The sequence below is a fragment of the Lagopus leucura genome, unplaced genomic scaffold (assembly GCF_019238085.1).
Source record: "Lagopus leucura isolate 7727_CA_CO unplaced genomic scaffold, USGS_WTPT01 Super-Scaffold_100001, whole genome shotgun sequence".
Taxonomy (NCBI): Eukaryota; Metazoa; Chordata; class Aves; order Galliformes; family Phasianidae; genus Lagopus; species Lagopus leucura.
This window is the reverse complement of record NW_024962262.1, coordinates 58,321,531-58,346,605: the sequence shown is the minus strand read 5'-3', so window position 1 is coordinate 58,346,605 and position 25,075 is coordinate 58,321,531.

Below are 25,075 nucleotides of genomic sequence, written 5' to 3'. Positions count from 1 at the left end.
CCCCATTCCCCTTCCAGTTAACTTTTGAACTTGCTCAAGAGGAATAAAATTTAGGAGAGTGAAAGTCTCAAGGACACAAAGAGCTTCTTGAAAACCAGTACCTGGGTAGAGGAAAAATCAGATTAGCCTCCTCATTGGCAGCACATGGTCTGGAATCATTCTGACTGGCAGCAGCAGACTGACTTGATGGTACTCACCTTGACTGTCGTGCCCAAATGACCCCGAGCCAGTCCCAGTGTCACTGCCTCCTCCTTGCTATGAGCATCCCAAGGGGAATGGGCAGGGAGGTGGTGGGGAGCTGAAAGGTAACCTCTTTGCAAAGGGAATGAAAGCATGGTGATCCTGCTTCATGAAGAAGATGGTCAAGCATAGAATGGGTTGCCCATTGCACTGGTGGAGTTCTCATTACGGGAGATATACAAGAGATGTGTGGACATGGCACTCAGGGACATGGTTTACTGATGAGACAGGTTGATGGTTGGACTTGGTGATCTTGAAGGGTTTTTCCAACCTAAGTGATTCTATAAATTTATGAATATTCTATGATTCTAAGACTTCACTGCTTACCTGAAATCACTGTTTTTGTTTTCTTGTGGAGCTTTTGTACTGTCTGAGCACTAACTGTTCATGAAGTTGCTCCTGACATAAGCCATGCTGCTGTAAAGACTGTCCTGTTGAAATTTAGGATGCTAGCCTAAACTGCTGCTCAAGAGGGAAGTGAGCTGCCCTGTCATAATGCAGAAGCCCATAGGTCTGCTCAGGGAACAGAAAAAAAAACTCACAAACTTGGTGACATCTCTGTATTTAACAAAGGGTCGAGGGGGCCTGAGCTGCAGAACAGGTACCACATTGGCAACCGGGAAATTGAAGTTGCCAGTGATCATACGTAGCTCTAGCCATACCAGGTAACTTCTTATATTCCCCTTGGCTTTCACAGACCAGAAATTCAATTTCTTCTTGTAATACCTCTTATGGTCCCATAAGATATGGTCCCATCTATGGAATAGAAGGGAGAAATGAGTAGGAATTATTCCTTTGCCTCTACTTTGGGCAGATAATGGTGACAAATGAGGAACAGCAGAAACCATAGGAAAGAGTTCACTATTCGCAGAGTCCTGAATGTTAACAAGCTGTTTGCAGCAACAAAGTACAGAAGTTTTTGCTCTATCTCATTTTCTGTGCCCCAGTTTATTACAAATGTCATTTAATAATGAATGATTTTCACTATGAATTTTATTTCCTCTGAAAAAAACTAAGAATCATTAGTGGGGAAACATGATTTAGTCTTTTGAGAGATCTAGTTATGTTGCAGAGCTCAGCTGCCAAATTACTATAAAAGTCCCTTGGAGGCTCTCTCTATGCAGCATGGAGAAATAAAATGTAACAGTCAAGATGCTTACAACGTAATTTAAAATGAAGCCTTGGGAATATTTATGTAAAAACACAGCAAGTTCCTGCTTGCATTTTTGTCTGAACATTAGGTGTTCTTAACCATCAAACTGAGTGGAACATGATCTGCTATACTCGTTAGAATCTTCCCAATAAAATTTGTTATCTGGTGTTATATAAATGTTTTGAATAAACATTTGTGATAATGTTCAAAAACAAGTGCAACTTAAATCAGAATCTGCAGGTTAATTGCTAGAAATGCCTTGTAGATCTGCCTGTTTTTTATTTCCCAGTTCAGTAAACATTATTCTGAAATGGTTGGACTGGATGATCTTGTAGGTCTTTTCCAACCTTGGTGCTTCTGTGATCCTATGATTCTGTGAAATCAGAGGACATGCACAAAGATAATTCTGGCTATGGTTGCTCTAGACATAGGTAATGAAATTAAAATGCTTGTAGTTCATTGAACAAGAAGTTTGTTCATGAAATCATGCCAAGATTGTAGGGGAAATGTTTGCTTTGAATATAACTTTCTCTTTTTACCAAAGAAAACATTTGGGTCTGAGATGTCTTTTTAGTTGATGTGCTGCTTAAATAATTTATGTTTACTGTTCATAGAAAAATTAAGTTTGGAAAAAACCTCTAAGGTCATCCAGTCCAACCACCAACCCATCACACCATGCCCACTAACCATGTCCCCCACTGCCACGTCTAAACATTTCTTGAACACCTCCAGTGGTGGTGACTCCACCACCTCCCTGGGCAGCCTGTGCCACTGCCTCACCACTCTTTCAGAGAGGAATTTTTTCCTAATATTCAACTGGTACCTCCCCTGACACAACTTGGGACCATCCCCATGTGATCATTTCATCAAGCTTGAGCTCTTACATGACACCCCGGGTCAGAGCTTTACACTGTCTCTGCATTATAAGCCCATGCTTCAAGTATGTTTGAGCTATGGCAAGATGGTAAGAAGAAACAGGGTAGAATTCATTTCCTCTGACTTGTGATATTTACAAGGCAAAAAATGTTCACAAGTGAAGAGTCAGTCAAAGCTGCCTTTACAGTCAACTGGACAAAATGGACATTTCCATCATACAGCTCACATTGCTATTTTCACTGTCCAGCTTGCATTGACATGCAAACTGTTCCCTGAACACATCTCTGTCCCTGCATTGCTTGTCCAGGGAAAAGAAAGTGACTGGCTCTGTTTGCTTGTCAGCACTGTCAAGATTTGCTCCGACAAGTCCCATGATAATCATCAACTGACAGAAAATCCATTGTGATTCCAGGAACACTATTCCAGTGATCAAGCATTTACTTTATCTTGAAAAATTCTGGCTTATTTCAGCCTTGGGTTTGCATTATGTTTCTTTCCACTAGATTAAGGTGAATATGTACCGTCAGACACATCTTGCCTCATCTGTCACTAAATAATATCTGGTCTTTAAAATCAGAAACCAGCATAACCTTCATTATCTATGATAAATGTCTGTTGAAATTCGTACTTGAACGGCACTGCCAAAACTTCATATGAGGAGGACATGCAATGAGGACTAGATGGCTAGGCAGCAATAAAAAATTAGGACTCCCAGGTGTGGCCACTGGTAGAATAACTTGGATTTCAGTGCAGACACTAGAGATAGACTTTTGTACCCCAACACATACAACAAATCTGTTTGAACACAGTTCTGAAAGTGAAAGGAGTGCACAAAGCTTAAATGCCAACCGATGTCTCCTGGCTAGGTGGTGGGCATGCCAAACAATGATCATGGCAGAAAGGACTCAGGAGATTTTTGAGCTGTAGGAAAGTCAAGGAGAGCTTAATTCGTTCCTTTCCCCTTCCCTCAGAAATTATACTGGAGAAATACCTGAGTTGTATTCCAGTGATGGTTTCCTCCAGGACCTGCTGCTAGATTGGTGAGGACAGAGCCATGGTTGCATTTGGGGCTACACCTTCATGAGAATCTGCCAGTCACATTAGAACAACAGTTTTCCTTCTCTATTCAGCCATCCTGGGCTCGGAAAGGGAGGTCACACTTGTATTCACTGAACAGTAATAATCTAGCTTGTCTAATCACTGGATGAAATGCAGGTAAAAGGACATTTAAGTGAATGTATTGCAAAAAATCAAGATGTTGTTTGGCAGCCAGACACCAAATCTTCACAATCACCTTTTACTGCAGAGCTGCCATAGTTAACACCCATTATGTCTGTGTTGCTGTATGACTTCAAGGTGCAAACATGGTAGTTTAAAATGTTATGAAATGTGTTACTTTTGCACATTTTGCTTGTAATAGGTAAGCTTTGCTTTCAAAAGAACACGTTTTAAATAGTCAAGTAAAATTAGATGAGAAAGTCCCATTCAGAATTAATTTCAGACTAAACATTGTTCATGAGATTTTACAAATACCTTTTGTTAATGTGTTTTCCTGTCCTAATAAATTCTACTTAATTAAGTGGGCAATCTACTTTGAAATCTAAATGTCATTAAGGCAAAAAGAATAGGCTTTTTTTTTGGCAGAACATGACGGACTACTAAAATATGCCCATGAATATTAAACATCCTTTCAAGACTTCTTTTCACTGAGCTACCAGTTTTCCTAATGAAAGAGCTTTCCAGTACTATATTCTGGTGCCTTTTACATTAAACCAGTTTAGTACCCACATGAATTACCTTGATTTCTGAAAATGTCACTGAGGAATAAAATATGCATCTGGAAAGAAGAAATTAATGAATTCAGAACTAGACAATGAAGGTATTTCAATCAACTGCTGAAAATCAGTTTCTGATGTGTCTCTTTTGAAGACAAGTTGAGGGAGCTGGGCTTATTCAGTCTGGAGAAACGAAGGCTCTGAGAAGACCTCATTATGACCTTCCATTATTTAAAGGTAGATTACAAACAGGACATAAATCAACTTTTTGCATGGGTATATTGTGATAGAACAAGGGGGGATGGTTTTAAACTAAAGGAGGAGAGATTTAGATTAGATATTGGGGAATTTTTTCATGTAGAGGGTGGTGAAGTGCTGGAACGGACTGCCTAGAGAAGTTGTGAAAGCTTCATCCCTGGAGATATTCAGGGTCAGGTTAGTTGGAGCCCTGATCTAGTGGCTGGCAATCCTGCCTGTAGCAGAGAAGTTGGAATTTGGTGATCCTTGAGGTCCCTTCCATCCTAATCCAATTTATGGGTCTACGATTCTGTGATTCTATGTCCTCTGGTCATGCTCTACCTTTGGCCTGAAAAACTGGTAGCTCAGATGTCATGAGTGATCATAGCCAAAGCACCATAACAGTGCTGACAGGTCACAAGAAAAAAGTCAGCTGAGTGGATGGCTACTGTAGAAATGTATACCCACACACCAACAGGTTGCATGAACAGCGGCAAGTTTTGTTACACTTTGTGACCACAAAATCCATGTTACATTGCAAGAGTACCACACAGCTGAAAATGTAGTGAGGCTTCCTTCACTACAACAGCTCCAGGCCAAAATTAGAAAATTCCAAACATGGCTCTCTAGCATAGCCTCTACATCTTTTACCATCAGGTAGACCGATGTGTCCACTGAGAGTAGGAGGCACTGTAATGTGATTTTACAGACTGGAAATGGAGAAGTAGCAGACAGGATCTGAGTACTGCATTGTTTGTAAAGATACAGCATGGCTCCATAGGAATAGGAAGTGGCATAGGCCCTTGGGGCTGTTGTCCATAAAGCAGACACCTCTGGGAGTCCTGTCCTTTCTCCATGTGCTGGAAGGCAACCCAGGCACAACAGCCACATTTCAGACACTCAAGTTTGAAATAGAGAGCTGAATCTTCTTCTGAGTGACTTAAAATCCAAGGGCACACAAAAAGCCCAGGACTGAATATAAGCAAGCCAGAAAACCGAATGCCAGTTCAGTGGTTTTGTATGTAGACAACATGATTCTCACACAAAAAGAACTCAGTCTATTGAGAGACCTCATTGCACAACAAATCCACATGAAATGTGTTATCAGGAGAGAAATGCTAGAGATGAACAAAAAGGCTTCTTTGAAGAGAAGAACAAAGTGATGTCTATCTTGTCTGTGGCTGTCACTTGACAGCCATGGCTGAGCTGCTCTGTCCTGTTAGGAATGAGTCAAGTCATTTATTTTTGTCCTTATCTCTAAGTATCTGAAGCAGTGTAAGAAAAGGGAAATAATAAATCTAGATCTGATTAGCGGAAAATTCACTGAAGAATTCAGCCCATTAAAAGTTATTAATCAAAAAGGCAGTGTAAAACAGGGCAAAGAGAGAAAGTGCTAGGAGTGAAAATTTAAAAGAAAAAGAAAACACAACAGTAAAACATTTCAATTAAGCATCCAAGCTTTTCCTTTTAAACAGCTGAAACTAAATTTAATTTTGTTTCCTATAGTAGGAAGAAAAATCTTTTTCTTCCTTCAAAGCTATGAGTTCTCACTTTCTAGACAGGAATCACTCCATTTCATCAACAATAAGAAATGGATTGCTGTCAAGAATTGTAACCAAAAGAGTTTTTTCAGTAACTGTAAGTAACAAGACCTGTAGAGAAGTGTGACACACTCAAAGTTTCTACATTCACCATGACAAAAGCCCATTTTCTCCCTGTAAGGGTTTTGGAGCTGTGTCCCACAGAAGGTGAAAGAAGATTAGGGATTTTTAAGAGAGTTTGTGTTAACGTTTGCTGTACCCAGATCCAAACCACCTGTGTCTAAGTCACACGGACTCAGCCTACTCTTGCCTTTTGGAGTGTCCTTCCTCCAGCCATGTACCCAGGCTCTGGGGACAGACAAGAACATCTCTGCCACAGCACCAAGATGCTTGTGAGCTTTGGAAGAGGATGGTGGTCATAGTAAACTTGGGGAGGGCAGGGTTGGGTGTCCTGGCCTGATCTCTGCAGGTACAGCTTTGTCAGGGTCTGGTCTCTTTGCCCTGCCTGGCCACACTCTGGTAAGCCTAGGGAAGCTACTGTGGCTTTAAAAGGTACAGCTTTGGTATTTTGTGACCCAGCAACTTCTTTCTATCTATTCTATTCCTATGACCATGCTGACTGGAGTTCTGAGCACCTTGATCTAACTGTAAGTGTTCATTACAGCGGAGTTGGACTAGGTGGCCTCCTAATGGTCCCTTTCAACTCAAACCATTCTATGATTCTGTAATTCTAGTCATTTACTAATAGTGGTAACATTCCTTCTTTTCTGATGATATTTTTTTCATGTCAGACAAGAAACATTCCTACTTTGAAGAAAATACATAAAGTTAATTTCCAAGTTTCAGAATCACCCATAGAGATTTCATTGCTTTTAGTTTCTGGTTTGCCTTTAGTAGACACAAAATTACTTAAGATGCCAGAAGTGCACGATGCAAACAGCTGCTGCGCACAGTCCATGGAGACTTCATTAAACAGTAATGAAAATAGGCAAACAAGGAAATACACATCAAAATTTTTGGAAACAAGAAAAGCACTTACAGGGATAGCTGCTAGCGGAACACAAGTACTCTACTTGATATTACAGTTAATTTCTTAGAGGAGCTCTTGAGAAAGAATTAACGTAACTTCTGGGTATTATATTTACAAAATAATTACTCATATTAAAGATGACAATACATTTGGATCATAATTTCACTAACAATAAAAGTGAATTTTGAAGAGGAAAGGCAAAAGGGAAAGCAACGAAAGGCAAGGAAAAGCAAGGAAGGGAGTTGGATTTGACATACTGAAACAAGGAAATTATCTTGGTCCCTTTTGCCTGTTGGAGCCTCTCACCCAATATGCATAACTAAAACTGTCCCCATGACCTTTCTCTGAGATGAAATACACTTTCATATGGAATCAGAGCTCCCTCACTCAAGGGATCTTGAGTGGCTCTGTTTTTCTGAAATCATCTGGGTTACTCAAGGAGAAAAATTTTAAATAGGCAATTTTTTAAGCAAATTTTCTCCACTTGAAAATCCTTGGTTTTGATCAAGGAATAGGAAATAGTTCTAGGTCAACTTTTATCTTCAGGAAATCATTTTACTCATCCCTAGTTTAAAAAAAAAAAAAAAAAAAAAAAAAAAAAAAAGGAAGAGAGTTATTTCTCTCCTTGCTCTGATGAAAAGCCTTAGACTGTGCTGAAAGTCAGTGGTGACTTAGCATCCATAGCCACTAGTACCAGTGTGGTTAAATCTGGTTTTAGTAGGAGAGAGCAGGCAAATACATAGTAGAAAAAGTAGAGGCAGGCAATAAAAAAATATCAGTAGAGCATAAATTATTTCTTCTTCCTTAATACAAAGCAGAAAATATCCTTTCTCCCAAACCAGAAAGTATCAGTAGAATGCAGGCAATGTAAACTTGCTTCCCTGCAATAACTTCTGTGCTCTGGAGTACATGTGAGTACAGTGAGTACATGCTATGTGAACTGTGCCTCAAATATGTCCAAAGAATTTCATATCGTACAGGATCTGAATCAGAACTGTGTTCCCAGTGAAGTCCTAATATGGGAATTTTGTTATTGCAGTTATGTAAATATATTCCAAAACAAGTAGGCTTGTTAGCTTCTTGGCCAATCATTTCTTGGGTGAGCAGTTGAATGATGACTTTATTTGCAGCAGAAAATGAATTTTCCTTTCCTATTTTGGTCTGCTGTACTTCTCACTGTCAAGGTGCAGGGACAATAAATTCTACAGAAAATTTGTATTTATTATTGACAAAAAATACACAATGATCTTTTTTTCATCATTGGGTTCTCTCTCACTTGGGGAAATGTCTTTTCCTACAACATTCAGCTGGAAATTGCTACACAGGGACATTTTCCTTATTATAGTACAGTAATTCTCAGAGCATTTAAATTACCAAGCCTGTGCTAGCAAGCTTTAGTCTAGTGTTAACTCCAGCCTCTACAGTAAAAATTTTCACTGCACTCTTGGGAGCAGGAGGAAATGGTTGAATTCAGCCTAACTGTGTCTATAAATGCTGTGCCTAAGTTTATTAAACAGTGATACTTAATAGGCTAACATACTGAACAGCCCTGGACAATAAGCTATAGCTAAGTCCACAGCTTGCACCTGTGAAATGTATAGGGAAAGGGAGAATGAAAACCCTTTAGAAACTCAGTGAATCAGCAGTGAGGCAAATAGTAGAGTGGTAAAAATGCTGCTGCAGAGGGCATTCACATGATGCCAAACCATGAAGCAGTTCCTGCAAATGCAGCATAAAAATGCTGATGGCACACAGGGTTTTGCCAAAGTCCAACTATAGGATTCATATTTGCATCAGCAGATCCATGCACTCACAGCCATGTACGTGACTGCCCTGACTGAGAACGTATGTTAGATTGGAAAACCTTTTCATCCCTCTTTTTAAACCTTCAAACCAAAGTATAAGCAGAGGTGCAAGGTTCAGGCACTGAAGTTTGACTCTCTGCACTTGTTCACCTTGTTTATCTTCAGCACCATCTGGCAGCCCAGCACAATACCTTTGTATCCAGAAACATGAAATAGTGCCGAAGAGCAACTGCTTAAGTCTGCCTTTTATGCCTCATTTTATTTATGTTACATGCTTGTTTCCAAGCATTTCTTAATCTTATTGATTAAAACATTAGGCTATCTCATTATTATTGGCAACACCAATCACTCTTTTATATCAAACTGACATCAATAGTTATTATTATGTTACTGATGGTTATATTATTATTACAATTTAACCTTGTACTCTATTTAATCTAAAACAATTTGAACAAGCAAACATTTCCTTGTTTTCCTTTCTAATTGACAAATAAGGTTAGTATTCATCTCTGGGTAGTGGAACTGCTTCTGTATATCCACAATATCCAAAGTTCATTCTCCTTACTTAAACTTCCAGAGCTATATCTCTGCAGGGAGTTATTCATATTAAACCTTAGATACACTACAACTTTCAGGTTATGCTGAGAAGTTTAGTCAGTGTACATTGTTTCACCTGCACCAATATCAAGTTATACTGATAAAAATATGTTCTCATATTCATACTCTATCCAGTATTTAACATTAAAATATACCGCAAAAATCTGTATGACTTGCTGAGACTGAAATGAAGGGAAAGAAGAAAGAGAGAAAGAAAAGAGGAAGCGAGGAAGGGAAAATACAAGAGGGGAATAGAAGAGAGGGTAGGGGAAAGGAAGGGAGAAAGGAAGAGTGGAAGGGAGGAAAGAAGAGCAGTAGGGAGGAAGAAAAGGAAGAAAGGAAGGAAGTTAAGGAAGTTAATGAAGGAAGGAAGAAAGGAAGGAGGGAAAGAGAAAAAGAAGGAAAAGGAAGGAAGGAAAAGAAATGAGAATGTCCATACGAGGCAGTTTATTCTGAGTCCAGGTCATCTACCTCATGGAACTGTTGGTCTTGAAGAGTTTATGGGGAACACCATGAGAAACGGACCAGAAATCATCTGTTTTCCCTGATCATCAGCTGCTTTTTAACTACACATATTAAATGTCAGATTAGACTCAGCTTACTAAATACAAGTTGAGGCCCATGTGAGAATAAAAATGTTATGAGAGAATCCAATTGTCTTTATGTACATATTAGGAGAAGTAATGCAGTTATACATAGCTTTTGTGTGTAGTTTGAAGGTCTGAAGATAATTTAAAGAATATAAACTGACCTGTTATGCAAAAACATTGTATGTGGGCACAGGGATATAAAAAATCATGGGTGAGATGAAGTGTAGGCCTCCCTATACATTTTCCTGTAAACACTTTTGGGCAAAAGTGTAAATATTTAAAAAACATGAAAAAAATCAATTAAACTTTTTTTTTTTTTTTTTTTTTTTTTTTTTTTTTTCCAGGTATGACTTAACTAATTAGCATTCTTTTATATGTCATTAAATAGCAAGATATTTCAAACATTAAATGTATAAACTTATAAACTCATTCTCTCTAACAAACTTACTTGATTTATGGCTTGATAACCCCCTAAAACATCCACTCCCCACACTTACATTTGCACAATTTTATCTATCCACATTCCATGAGGAACCCAAAAAGCTTGCAGCTTTTAAATGTTAATGCATCAGTCTCACTCCCTCCTCCACGCCATCCTCCCAGATCATTTAATAACAGTAACACTTCTTCAGTCTACCATGGTGAACTCAAGGTTGCAGATAAGTCATGGCTGGAAGCAGCTCCCTTGGTCAGATGTGCTGTGAGCTGGGTGCCATGACTGTAAATTTGCTGGTGTGAGGAGCACCTACAAAAGGCAAACGAGCTCGGTGAGGTACCCACCCCCAGCACTGTTTTCTGTATCTTCACTGAGTAGGGGAAAAAAGGCCAAACATTTAGAAGTTTTCTCCTATTGTAGTGTTTAATCTTTTTGAAATGTTGTTGCCTAGAACAATATAATTTGCATTTGGTGAATATAGGAGGCACAAAGGGTTTTATTATGCAGGATTACTATCAGTAATAATGAGTTTAAATTGATATCTTCCATGTATTTTCATAGAGTACATTTCAGTAGGCCAGAATTCCCAATATCCTTTCCTACCTAGGTAACAGAGAGAGACACAGGATGGATGCAACTAATTTCCAGGAAATTGTGTTTCCCCTTTCCAGTTTAATTGTTATACAGTTACTTTCTATTTCATGTATTTCAAATAGGAAATTATAGCATTCAGTCTGTACCAATGTAACTAAGACATAGCAGCTTATTAACATATTTCCATCCAACACTGTATGATTTATGAGACTGGAGAGAAGCATTTGAAGCTTTCATATAATTGTGTCATCAGATACTAGATCTCACATAGCTGTGGGATACTTTAAATCACTCTTGAGCTCAAATACATGAACAGATTTCCATTATTGTTAGTTGATGCACTCTTAAAAGATGGGCTTTGTTTGTTTTACTTCTACACTGCCTACTTGCTGTTTCCAAGATGTACATTTCTAATTTACATATCCAAGCTTTGCTTTCAGTGAAGCAAATGCTCGGAAATTGTCCTATCGTAACTTCTCCAAGAAAAACAAAACCTACCACATTCACTGTGGGTGTGATTTAAACATATCCTATGATTTATGTTGTTTATATGCTATATTGGCATTTCAATGGAAACTGAAAAAAGTAAGGTGGAGAAGGATGAAACAGGAGGAAATCCAAATAGATGAGTTTTTTTCTATTTTTTTTTTTCCTCATAACAGCACTGCACACACGCAGAAAATGTGTCTGCTTGGAGCGGTAGGGGAGCAGGAAGAACCCAGTGGAGCAAGTGGGCAGCTTGAAACACCTTTTTCTAAATGGTGTTTTGCTCCAGGAAGATTTTTAGTCACCAATTATGACTTCTTCTGAAGCCAGAGAGCATAAAGTTACTAAATGAGAGGGTAAATAAGGTTCATCCATCTAACTACATTTTATTACGGGGTGACAAGATCAGGTAATGCTCTTGGAAAAAATGTGATACTGAGAGGTGAAGACCACTGGGAGGCATCAAAAGTGTTAACCTGCAAATTATAACAATTAGGTCTGGGGACCTTAAAATTTGGAGGATTCAGAGATTAACTACTTCTCTTTAGTTATTACTGCCAGAGTTCTTAGTGAGAAGCAGCAGGGCATCTATTTTACTCCTCCTGGCTACATGGCTGTAACAGTATATGGTCACTGGCTCAGAATGGAAACCTGAGCAGCTGTCACAGCAATTGTATCAAGGATAAGAGTGTTGGGGATGTGCCATCTTGTCCTTGGGCCTCCAAGACTGATCAGTGGGAACAAGGGGGAGAAGCACATAACTCCTTTAGTGCAATGCAGATGGTGGGTGTTGAGCATCCAGGAGCATCTCTGCAACATGTGATCATAACGCTTCATAGATCCCTCTATTCCCTCTATATCCCAGCCTATCTTAGGACTGCATTTCCAGCCACAAAATAAAAACACCCTTCCCTTCTCCACAAGGCACTGAAAGAGCCGTTGTTTAGGTTTAAGTGCCTGCAGTGTCACACTGCCAAGACTTCAAAGACTGCCAAGTTCTCCTACGGAAACCTAGGATCTGACATGTGCTTGTTGAAATAATTGAGTCATCTTTATGTACCACAGAAGACACCAACACCATCATTAACATGAATGATTTGATGCCTTCACAAATCGTTTTTTCAAACTATATTCACCAAACAAAGTCTGGTAATAAAACTACTCAAAAATATGTTAAAATGATTTCAAGTTTAAACAAAACAGTCATTTATCTTCATTTTTTATAACTTTGGCTATCCAACTTAGATGCTGATGGCCAATGTGCCTACAGTCTTCACTGGGAAAGATGAAAAGGCCTCATCAGATGTGAAGCATCATATTCTTTCAGGACTCAATTATTTTGTTTAACTGTGAGTTACCTACGGAATTTTCTCTTAAAATCATGAGGAAATGTCATGTACAATTCAGACAGTAATAACTGCAGCAGGCAAAAGGAAAGTGTGAAGTATCCAAGAGATTGCCCTTCTGCAGATAGGCAGAGTTCCCTCTTGGTGAAATTTTCTTGAAGCTTTCTCAGTGCCAGTCTGAACAGTCTGCACTCCTAAACATTACTACATTCAAGGGAACACAGGTTTACTCAAAAGTGCATAAAAGGTACTCACCAGCCATTAGCTGAGTTGATCTCAAGCATCCCACTAATAAATCACTGCAAGTATAGTATAGGGAAGATCTCTCAAGCTAGCAGGAGAATGAACAAACTGATCTAGCTTTTTCCAGCCCTAAATTTATATAAGATTAAATGATGTAATCTTTTTACATGCTGATAATAAAATTATGTTTCCCTTACAGTTTTCTCCTTGAGACTTGGGCAAGACATTTGCACACAGCAGAAGGGTTCCCACTAAATTAAATTTTCAGTGCTATTTTCAGAGTTTTTCTTGTGAAATTAAAAATTACACTAGTTTGTTAAAAGCAACAACAGTAAAACACTGGATAGTAATGTGACTGTGTCCAGTGAGAATTTAATTAAGTGCTTTCTGCTATATCACCTTCACTTACTGTAGTAAGAGTAGAGTGGGCTAAAGCAATCTGGGAACACAAGCAATATTTCATTTCTTTGGAGCTCAATAAAAGCCAAGATAAACACTTCTGATGAAGATGTTTCTAGAACCGTCACTTTTCTCTTTTACAAGAACATACTGATGAATCCTCACAAACTCCTGTGGGAATACTTACATTTATTTGAATCATTTTACAGATCGCTGCACTGAAACACTGGCAGAAAGGCTGACAAGGCTGACATCAGGACTTCACCCATCTTTTACCATCTAAACAAAAGTCTGGACAAAAGTTCTCTGAAGTCATCTGTGTTTTCAGTGAGTGTTTAAGTAAATCTAAAATCGTTTCACATTGGTTATATAGCACTTAAGTGTACACAAAATTCATGAACCTTTTAAGAAAATGGGCAGACATTTTGTGGAAATGTTGGAATTAGTATTGAGATATTTCTGGTTTTTTTATTTCCTATTTTAAGTTTCTAGCATATAAACAGAATTAAATTGCAGAGCTTTTGGATCATTTGTATTCCAAACAGCTACAGAAATATGCAATGAGCCTGAAACATGTTTAGAAGAGAATGATAGGCATGATGGCAATTGCTAATTAATGCATGTTTAATTAGAATTAATGTATATATATATAAATTACTTTGTATTCAACCAATTCTAGATAGTGTGCATTAAGAGAAGGTCTGCAGAGAACTGAAAACTAGCAAATTATTCTTCAAGATGCATCTGCAGAAAATAGAGCTGTGTTGTTTAAACCCCTGAACCTTGACTATAAGATTCTACTGCATCATCTGGTAAACATGGTCCCATTTCCACCAAACAATGGAATTTAATTACAAACACTTATGAGTGTGTCATAAGCAATGAGGTACTCACAGATGGTAAGTCCTTCAACAGCTTTCCCTGAAAATTAACAGCAGATAGGAAGGTACCTCAGGGAAGACAGCAGGCTCAGCGGTTTCCTGGGGTACATGAGCTTTTCTAAGAAACAATGGCTTTTCTAAGGTGTTAAACAATGAAACAAATTGATCCAGTTCTGTGTAAATAAAAGTAGTTTATGGCCTCAGATGTTACACACCACACTGACTGTGTTTTCAGAAGATTGTTCACTGAATTATATCACATTTAGTAAAAACAGTGGAAAACATGTAATTAAAGATGCTACCCACTAATGGATTATATTGCTTCAATATTCACTATTTCAATATAAATAAACAAAATTAATACAGAAAATCTCTTCTGAGATAGGTTTGAAAAAAATTCTGTTCCAGTATAAAGCAGAGGTATTAATTCTTCTTCAGTTGGAGTTCAGTGACAGAATCTTGCAATGGTTTTATTCTAATGTTAAAGGATGCTTTAGAATCTTCATTTTAAAATAGTATTCCATATAATAGTAAAAGATCTCTTGTGGTATAAGCATGGGAAAGAAAATAAAACATTTTTAAATCAAAACACTTAAATTCAACTCCAGTACCTCACAAATCCTTTGCAAATGAAAACCCATTTAACATGACAAAAATAAAAATATATCCTTCAGTTCATGGCTCAGCTCTATCATAGAACTCCCTGCAAGTTGTCTGGGAAGAAAATATTTCAAAGGAATTCACTGCTGACCTATTTCCAGTAATGGTGATATTCTAGAAAGAATGAAATTATTGTATAGGTGTGTAAGGGTTACCACATAGATTGTTTGGCTGATCTGTGTGCTTGTTTGGTCTTTTTTTTTTCCTGTACCTACGAGTATATCATGGAGTAGAAAGAAGTGGGAGTGCCTGTGGTGATTGACTGAAAAGTTCTCATGAAAATATTAGGTCCGATAACAGTAATCTTCTTTAGAATTATGATGGTAATTATTTTAGCACAGTGAAATGCACAGTGAGAAGAGGAAATTGACAAGGCAAATTATAGCATTTTCAGTGTAAATGAGGCACTAGACCAATAGATGTGTAATTAGCCAATCAAAAACTATCACAAGTGGATTTTTATATTCATTGTTTCTCTTCACTTGCAGTAGCTTAAATATCCCCTGAACCTTAAAAGGAGGAGAATGACACTTGCTAATCTATTTTTCCTATCGGAAGGCTCTATGGGTATCTGTATCTGTCACATATTTATCCCCCCTCTTGTAACATAACCACATTTCCCTTTTCCTTTCATAGAATCACAGAATGACTTTCATTGTAAGGGACACATAAAGGACACCTAGTTCAACTCCTCTTCAATGAGCATGGACAACTACAGCTAGATCAGGGTGTTCAAAGCCCTGTCCAACCTCACCTTGAGCACCTGACAGGGGTATCTACCACCTCTCTGGGCAACCTGCATCAATATCTCACTACTCTTATCATAAAAACGACAAAAAAACCACAACTGTTTACTTAAATCAAATCTAAGCCATTTTCCATTGTACTATCAGAACAAATCCTACTGAAGACTCTGTCCACTTCTTTCTTATAACTACCACTTTCCTGTAAGGTGGCTACCACTTGTGGTGATGGAGTGCAGAGCAATCTCCAGACCCAAGGTAAATCTATCCAGAAGGCTTCTCCCAGTCCTGAGCACTTAGACCAACTGCACGGCAACTGCACTAGTTCAGTTGAGTTTTTGTAACCATCTGTTCTAGAAGAAAGCCAGGGGACAAAGTTTCTTGTTAGAACTCTGAAAGAACTCATATATCTAGTCCAGGAGCTGGTGAGCAAAAACTGCAAAAAATCATGCTTCAAAGGAGGGCAAGTTTGTAAGATGTTTGAAATGTGTATATCTGTAAAGGCCTGTATAAGTAATATTCAATGAATCCACTTAAATCCCAAACATTTTCTTTTCTAACCTTAGCTCCACTCTCAGTTGTGAGATCACAAGAAGCACATTCATTCATTCATGTTTCTGTGCATTCCTTTCATTTTATCATGTATCACAGAATCATATAATAGCTTGGAAGGGACCTCAAGGATCATTCAGTTCCAATCTCTCTGCCACAGGCAAGGTAGCCAGCTGTTAGATCAAGTACTAGATCAATATGCCCAGGGCCCCATCCTACCGGGCCTTAAACACCTCCAGGGATGGGGCATCCACAATCTCTCTGGGGAACCTGTTCCAGCACCTCACCACTCTCATCAGTATAAAGCACCCTTGGCTGGAATTCCCTACATGGGCTACATCCAAAATAAGGGCAGGTACAGAATCACAGAATCACAGAATCACAGAATGGCCCTGATTGGAAGGGACCTCAAGGATCATGAATCTCCAACCCCCCTTGCCACATGCAGGGCCACCAACCTCCACATTTAATTCTAGACCAGGCTGCCCAGGGCCCCATCCAACCTGGCCTTGAACACCTCCAGGGACAGGGCATCCACAACCTCTCTGGGCAGCCTGTTCCAGCACCTCACCACTCCCTCTGTAAAGAACTTCCCCTGACATCCAGCCTAAATCTTCCCTCACTCAACTTGAAACCATTTCCCCTTGTACTACTACTGTGAAACAGAATGGTTTGTAATTTTTTTTTTTTTCCAAGCATGGGATTGAAAGATTGAAACAACATTGCAAAGGTCTATTTTTTATTGGGAAAATATTTTTTAAAAATGCATCATGAAATACACCAAAAGTCATGCACCTAATGCATGTGGGTCACAACTTAACATCAGGCATTTCTGAAACATTATCTCACTTAGTAACACAGACAAATCCTAATCTAGTTTGTGGTTTTAATGTGGTTTGGGAATTTCTAATTCTGCACTGACAGCATTCAGTGTTCACAAACACCACAACAGTGCTATCAAAATAGAATGGAAATGAAATTATAAATGAAAATTTGCAACAAATAAAGGCAAATACTGAATCACCATTCTTATCTTGTAGGCTTTAGCTAGGTGCTTGCTTCAGGTGGCCAAAGAATACTGCAGCACATAAACTGGGAGGTTAATTCAGCCTCTAACTGAAGTTCTGGCCTATGAAACCCTTTTTGAGATTAGGTGGTCCATGACTGTAAGGAAGAGTAAAAGACTTACTTGATTGTCCAACATTCTGTGTTTTTAAAAAACATATTAAAAAGTGGTAAGTGAGCTTGAAGTGCTGTGAAATATATGCTAATGTGCTTCTGTCCATGAACAACAGGACTCTGGAGGCAAATCAGTAGAACTTATTTAAAAAAATTTCACAGCAAGTTTTTAGTGGGTATGGACAAAAAATCTAAAGGAAAGTTATCTTAATGTACTTGTTTGTTCCTTGCAAAATTTAATGAGAAACCACAGTATGGCTCAATTCCCTAAAAATGCATAAAATGAAATCAGACAATAAAATGCAGAAGACAAACCATCAGTTTCCAAAGCAAATCCAAACTTTTTTTTTCTTTTTTTTTTCTTTTTTTTTTTTTTTTTTTTTTTTTCCAGGAGGCCTAATCATATTACTTATCCTTTTCTTATTTTTCCTGGACAAATATCAGATCAGAAAGAGATGTTCCAAGAACAAGGACTCAACAGCTATTCGAGCAGACCTGAGACCTGCGTTCTTCTGGTACCTCTCTGCTGCTGATCATGTATCAGTTAGGCAGTGACCCTCTCCCTGCTCTTATATCAGATATTAACATCATAAACCCTAACAGTTTTCATTCTATTGCCCAGAGAGGTGGTATATGCACCAGCACTGGAGACACTCAAGCTCAGGCTGGACAGGGCTCTGAGCACCTGATGTGGCTGTAGGTGTCCCTGTTCATTGCATGGGAGTTGGACTAGATGGACTTTAAGGGTCCTTTCCAACTCAAAGCATTCTATGACTCTATGAACAGGCTTGTCACTCCTTCGTAAGTGATATCTGGGCAAAGCACTCTGGAAGACACTTTGCAAATGTAGTCAGTAATTTGACTGCAGTCCATAGAAACATAAGGTTGTAAGCCTTGTTTTATTTATTCTGACATCATAAACGTGTCCTATTCCTGCTATGTGGAAGCATTTCTGTTACAAGCTGTTTTGAAATAAAGAGTGAAAATGCATCGGTCTATACAAAGTCATGGCAAAATCTCCACCATTCACCTTCAGTTGCTGAGACAAATTAACAAGCAGAAATGCTGGTAAACTATCTGTTATTTCTCAGTTAAATCATATTGCTGAAAGCAAAGTGTCAAGAGCTATTTATACTGTTGAAACCTAAGGGGATCAGCCTCATATACTTTTCTTACGCAAGTACAATTACAATAAAAATCCCTCTCCTAAAAGATTTTACAGTCAGGGTAAGACATTACAGACATCAAAAACAGAGGGGAGTACTAGATAGTGGTTCTCCTAAAATGGAAACATCCGAATCTAGTGTCTTCTCACAGACACATGATAAACCTTTAGAAAGTTGTTTTGATGTAACTAAGGTACACACGATATCCGCAATTCATTTTTTCCACAGCATCCTTGTTCATACACAAATGAAACAGTCTGTTTGAAAGGATCCTTGTCTCGTCGCTTTGTAGTTCCTCCAGTCAGTAATGTTTTCCTTGACTTACGACGTTGAGAAGTACAAACACTTCTGCTTCCAGTCCTTTTCACACCGAGCTTCCCATCTTAATGCCTCTCATGAAGATATCTCATCTTCATTTTTTTAGCTTAATATTTTAGATAATTTCTTTAGTGTTCTTTTCAAAGTTGTAGTGCTTCTAATCATTAATAATAAATGGCACACAAAAGAAGAAAACATATTTAAAGTGTTACGTATAATATGAGGTCCAAAAGTCTGATATTTACTTCTCTGAGATACACTGAATTTTCATCTCTCAGTCGTAGTGCTTTCACTCATTGCAAGTAAGCTGTGCTCTGTAATGGCATAAATGTTTTTAAAAGCATCAGGTGTAAGACTGAGTCAAAATGTCATAAGGGTCAGTAAGTTTGTTCATAGGAAAAGTACTTCAAGAGAAAGCATGCTAGATAGTGGGCGTGATCATGGGTTTCTAGTCAGTAAAGAAAGAATTGGACATGCTGAGGGGATAAAGACTCAGGAATTCGTTTCCAGTGAACTCCATTCGCTATAGATATAAAACTTCCACTCCCCTTGAATAAAGCTGGATAAAGCATTAAAAGTGAGGGCAAGGGAAGCACACATGTAGCAGTGCAACCAGGCTGCAAGCAAAGTAGCTTAATTTTAAATTCCCTAGGCCAGCAAAAATATGACTACAGCATCAAAGGTATTCACTAAGGAAGCGCTGAGGCACTATTTTGATAAGAACCACAAGAAATAAAAAAATTCAGAGAACTTAAAATAAAACTAAAGATAAATTTATGAATAAATACACCGAAGAATGTGATTTTCTTCTCTGAATGTATTTACTGAATATGATCTTCAGTTCTTCAGCTACTATTCTGAGATTTTTTTCAGTGAGTGTCTGAATAGCTTTAGTCTCTGAAACTGAAAAACATGAAGCTTCATCTGTCAAGCTTTATAATTTTGTGCACCAAATACAAATCTTTCTCACCAAAGGAGTGAGGTAAAACAAAAAACACCTTAATTATTCACAGATTTGACACACTGCCATTAAAATTCAGGACTCTATCTTAAATTAATTACAACACAGGAAGACTTGGTCATTTAGAAAAACAGCTGGGCAGCAACATGAAGACATTTTGAAGAGGAAGACAAATGCCTGTTGGCTCTGGGATCCAAAAGCAACCTCAAAGAACCTTGATTAAGGAGACTTAAGATACCTATGTGTTTTTATAGGGTGTATTTTATTGGGATGCTTGTAAATAAGCTTTCTGACACAAGATCAGTACTTCGGGATTCATTTTCAGTGACCTTTTATTTTGTAGAGAACCCTTCTTCTAAGCTCTCTGTACTGTGATTGATCTTCAGCTGTGTGTGAGAAAGCTGTGTATCTATCATGGTGCCTCAGGCAGGTCAGACTCAAGACAGTTTGGTGGGGAAGTGTGGTTGGTAGAACTGGCCACCAACTAGGTTACGCTTCTTACAAAAACTCTTTTCTCCCCAGGCAAACAAGGCAAGATACTAAATTGCTGTATCTGAGGCACCTGTGAGTGGGTGGCCATATCCAACACCTCCTCCTGTGTGAAATCCCCCCCATGTCTGGGAAAACGTTCCCAGCACACAGCATCACTCCTGCAGTGGGTAACACACAGGCCTTCTCACTTTCTCCAAGCACTGACCTTTTCTTGCGGGAACCTCTCACTCCCAGAAAAGTCACAGACATTCTTCTTCCTCCCCTTGATGCAGTTAAATTTGGTGACCCAAGAGGTGGTAGGTGCCCCATCCCTGGAGAAATAAAGGTCAGGCTGGACAGGTTCTGGGCACTCTGGCCTACCTGTAGGTGTTCATTGCAGGGGAGTTGGACTAGATGGCTTTCAAGAGTGCCTTCCAACTCAAATCATTCTATGATTCTATGATTATAAAGAAATGATGACACTAGAGCAGGGCAGATCTGCACCAATATACAGGCTTAAAAGGCGTCGCATGTGCAGTCTCTCCACCAAAGAAGAATACCAGGTATATTTAGCTTATTTTCATTTCTGTTGCAGGCTGTTTACACCTAAAACCAATTAGAAGTGTGCCTAGGCCACTTAGAAGTGTGCATGGGCACTCTTGGGAGCATATCATCCCATGTTGCATGGGGGATGTGGGTATATGGTCACTAAGTTTATCATTAACTGGAACCCCACAGGAAACATGCCCGCACTAGCAGCAGACTGCCCAGCCAGTAGCAATGCCTCCAGAGGGATGGAGCTCACCAAGGAGAATCAACTAAGGGGAAGAAAAGAAGTGATGCTCAAGGCCTCACAGTGCACAAAACTTGGCTTGTGTAACGCAGTCAGACTGGTATCCCATGCAGCAATATGATTTTGAGGATATATGAGCAAATGCAGTGGATGTTTTTCTGCCAGCACTGGTTTGTGTACCACATGCTCAGCTCACATGATGCTCACAACACACAACAAAAGCTGAGCACTGATCTCCAACCGCACTCATGTCAAGTGGTTCCCATGGTGCTGCATCAATCTGTGCAGCATATCAGCTTGGACCTTGAGTCAGCACAGCTGGGAGTCATGGTGCTAAGTGCCTGTACTTAGCCCAGCAGTGCAACACAGCTGTGCTGCTATTAATCAGCAGCCAGCTCCACGCAGAAGCAGTTCAAGTGCCTCTGCACTGTGGTTGCCAGCAGTCTGCTTTCTGAGTTTATCACATTTGGTACTTGAAGTACTTGCGGTTACTCTGTCTTTTGTTACTCTGATGTTAAGTGTGGTATAAAAAAAAAACATCCAATATGCAACCCCAAAACATCCCTTCTTGGCCAAGGATAATTTTAAGCACTCAATCCTCATGAAATGCCCACAGTGGCTGTATTAGAGTTGTGTTCCTTTCTAAAATCCTTTGTGCTTCCATACAAAAAAGCCTTTTTGCCAGCAGCCTCCATTGCCAGCTCTGTTGCAAGCTGGAAACTGACCTTTACATAAGATTAACACAAGTGGAGCAAGAGCTGCCAGGCAGCCCAGCAGTGCTACCACCTCTGTGAGACACAAACCATTGTGCTAATTTATGCAGTGGAAGATCAAAAGGAAATGTGTCCACACATGGGTTATTCAAGTGCAGCAATTACTTTCTGAACTCCGAACAGAGCTTTCCCTTGAGCCAAGCAGCCATATACTTCCCTTTGCTGTGAGGAAGCGTTGTTGAAGACAGCTGGGGTCATTTTGCAGAAAATGAGCACTTTTATCGAGAAGAGGCTGAGTTTATATCCCTTCCCCTACACACAGTGACTAATATTTCACTTCAGATGTGGTCTCACAGTGGAGAGAGGGCTCCAGAAGTGTGCTAAGCATCAGTTTTATTAGTGCCATTGTGTTTTATGAGAGCCCAGCTTTTCCACACCTGAGCACACTTCTAAAGGTACATAAGCCAACGGAAGGCTTTTTGTCACAAACAGTAGGAAATTTCACCAAGAGAGCATCAGCTTCGCCAGTGAACGATGTGATTTCTTCTGGATTCTTGGCAGCTAAAATATCTACACTCCAATAGCAACAGCACAGCAGCCCAGTTCTCATTTCCAACATAGAAGTGGAGCACTGATTTTGACAGGGAGCTTGATGAATCTCACATTCTCTTCAGTTACTGCATTTTTCTTACACTTCCAGTGTTCACACCACAGGATAAACAGAGACTTTAAATCAATTAGTGAGTGTTTGTAAAGATCTCTCCAATCTAAAATGCCAAGTGCAAACTATTATTAAATTCTTGTTATAATTTTGCTATCGTTAATCATTCTGCTTTTATAGAGGGAGGACAGCTGACAACCTCCTTAAAATTTCATTCATTTCCATTAATCAGAACTATTAAACAAACCTTTCCCAGGATGAATATATTAAACACCACCAAAAGCTAATTGTTACATTATGCACATTATCGCTCATTTTTGACTCAGTTGATTAACCAAGCTACGGGGTCATCTGTGTTATTTCTCTTGGGCTAAGAAATGAATCATAGAGTCAAGTGCTCTGGAAGCTGCGCATGCAATGCAGCACTCTCCTGTACACAAGGACAGCCCAACCAAAGCTATTTATTCCCTCACAGGCACCATCTGCTTTCAGCCAAAGCTCAGCTCTTGTGCTCTTGCTGCACATTTTCTCTACAGTGCTGTCTGTGCTCTTGCCCAGTGAGACCTGTGTTTCCTTGACATCTTTCCCCACCTTTTTGGGTGTTCCTTAGAAGAAAGCATTGAGGGTAGGAAGGTCCTAAAGAGGGATCTGGATAGGTTGGATTGATGTGCTGAGGCCATATGTGTGAGGTTCAGCAAGGCCAAGTGCTGGGTCCTGAACTTTTGGCATGATGGTGATGGGTTGATGGTTGGTCTAGATGAACTTAGTGATCTTTTCCAACTTTAATGATTCTATGATTCTGTGATTTAGATACCAGCCCATAGCCAGCCTCTGTTCTCTTCCATGTTGTTTCCTCTGACGCACTGTGTCATGCATATTCTCTGTGTGTTTTCATCTGAGCAATTTTTCTTCCAGAATTTAAGGAAAAGACTAATCCACATCCACATTGAAGCTCTTGGAAGTCTCATCACAGCTGAATATTCACATTGCGGTCTGGAGATGAAATGTGCAAGAAATTTCTATTCAGAAAGACTGGGCAGGCACAACACAAGGCTTGGCCAGGATATAGCAACTTTGCGCTGTAGTTATCTTAATGCCTAGGCTCAGTTGTCTTAGATGACAAGCTCTGAAAGGACTTCCATGAAAGAGATGGAACTGTGCCTTTTTTTTTGCTAAGCAAAATGTAAACAGGAGATGAGGGAAAGGTGGGAGTGAGTGAGTATTGGGTATAGGAGAAAAATGGATGTTCTTGTCCTCTTTATGCACTGCATCTGAAAGCCTCCTGTCACTGCCAGCCATCTGTCATCAGTCACACTTCCAGTTTGTCTGCCAGCAAGGCAGAAAGAAATTGCTCTGCATGAAAGTTAGCGACTGTTTTGAGTAATCTAAGTTCGATCCACAGATCGAACAGGGTGCCAGTATATGCACCTGAGTTAATCCCAAAGGTCAGCAATCTCCCATGCTGATCTCTGCCTGTACACTCACTGAAGAAAAAGTTTCTGCAGCTCTCTTGCCAGTCTCTCCTCTGCTGTCACTTCAGGAGACATTGGCACCTGCTGTGCCTGTGTGCCTTAAGGAACGCAGAACTTGTCTTCAGGCATTTCTCTTCTGCAAAAAGTTATTTCATAGGATGTATGAAAAATGCATATCTTTCTTTCCTTTTACATGTGTACTGCAACTGGGAAATCTTTAATCTGACAGTTTTGGCAGTGTGGTCTGATGGTACCAAGATCTTTTGACACATGCCTCAGGTGACCCAACACCCATGGATGGAGCATCTTCATCTCTGTGACGGAGTATCTTCTGCCTTGGCTGTAGCTAAACCCTGCTCTACATGGAAATTTACATTAGAAATAAATAAAAATCTTACAGCATTATCCAAGTCATTAAGAAGAATTCAGCAAACTCTGCTGTGTTCCTGTCCCTGAAACGAATGTTTCGAATGAAACGAATGGGAGCTCTGTGGGCTGGGGTATTGGACTGTGCAGGGATGAGCTAAGGCAGTGGCAAGGGTGAATGTAAATGACACCTTTGCCCTGTACAGCACTCATCTGATGTGAACACGTTATTGATTGTGATGAAAGAGTTAGGCTTCTTTCTCTCTTAACATTTTCAGAATTGTTGGATGAGCAGTACAGAAAGGCACAGGAGCATCACTTTGCCTGGCACTGGCTTTGACTTGCTGTTATCAAATGGTACGCAGGATATACCTGCAGCAATGCAAGTAATTGCTGAATATCTTCCCTTCAGCTCTCACACCTCCACCTCCTCATACTCAAGGTAGTAATTTGATGAATCACTGCTATTATATTACAATCTCCTAACATCGCATTGACAGGCTAGATTGATGTCTGTATATTTTCCTTAGTCTCAGAAAACTGTTTCATAACATACAACAGAAAAAGGGGAAGAGCTCTGAAAACACCTTTCATAATCTTCTCTTAGTTTCAGTTATGACATTCCCAATCTATTGGCTGTTCTGACTGCAGATGGTGTTAACTGGCTGTGCAAAATCATAGCATTGTAATTTTAAAGTTTAATTAAAGTTTAATTTTCAATTCTTCTAAAGGGTAAATAACTGCAGGACAAGGGGAAGTGGTTTTAAGTTGAGGGAGGGAAGATTTAGGTT